The following is a 468-nucleotide window of genomic DNA, read 5'->3' as shown; positions in this document are numbered from 1 at the left end:
AACATCTTCACCTACATATACAAATATCTTCACAACACTAATATTGTGTAGGTCAATAACAAATGCCCAACCTACCCATTACACTCCTCAAGACGAAGATGACCCAAAATTACTTTTGAGGACTTTAAACAGACAGAGGCAAAAGCGAGAAAGGAAGAGAGGATAGAGAAGAAAAAAAAAATACGAGGTAAATTTAAAAGACATATTTGTGCAGACTTTCCCTCCCCCTCCTCCACCTTCCACCCCCCCTTCCTCCCCCCCCCTCCCCTGCCCTTCTTAGAACTTTCACTAAGTTCTATTACGTTGCCGTTTTGCTACTTGTCAATCTTATTTTTTTTTATCCTTGCTGTATAGGTTATTTCTAAACTGCGTAAATTAAAATCCTATACTTATGATTTACCGACTTTGATTAATCTGATCTTTTCTTCTTCTTTTTAGGTCAATCTGAATATCCGAATCTCCTGCCCA

Source organism: Penaeus monodon, chromosome 27 (genome assembly GCF_015228065.2).
Source record: "Penaeus monodon isolate SGIC_2016 chromosome 27, NSTDA_Pmon_1, whole genome shotgun sequence".
Lineage (NCBI taxonomy): Eukaryota > Metazoa > Arthropoda > Malacostraca > Decapoda > Penaeidae > Penaeus > Penaeus monodon.
This window is presented reverse-complemented; position numbering follows the sequence as displayed.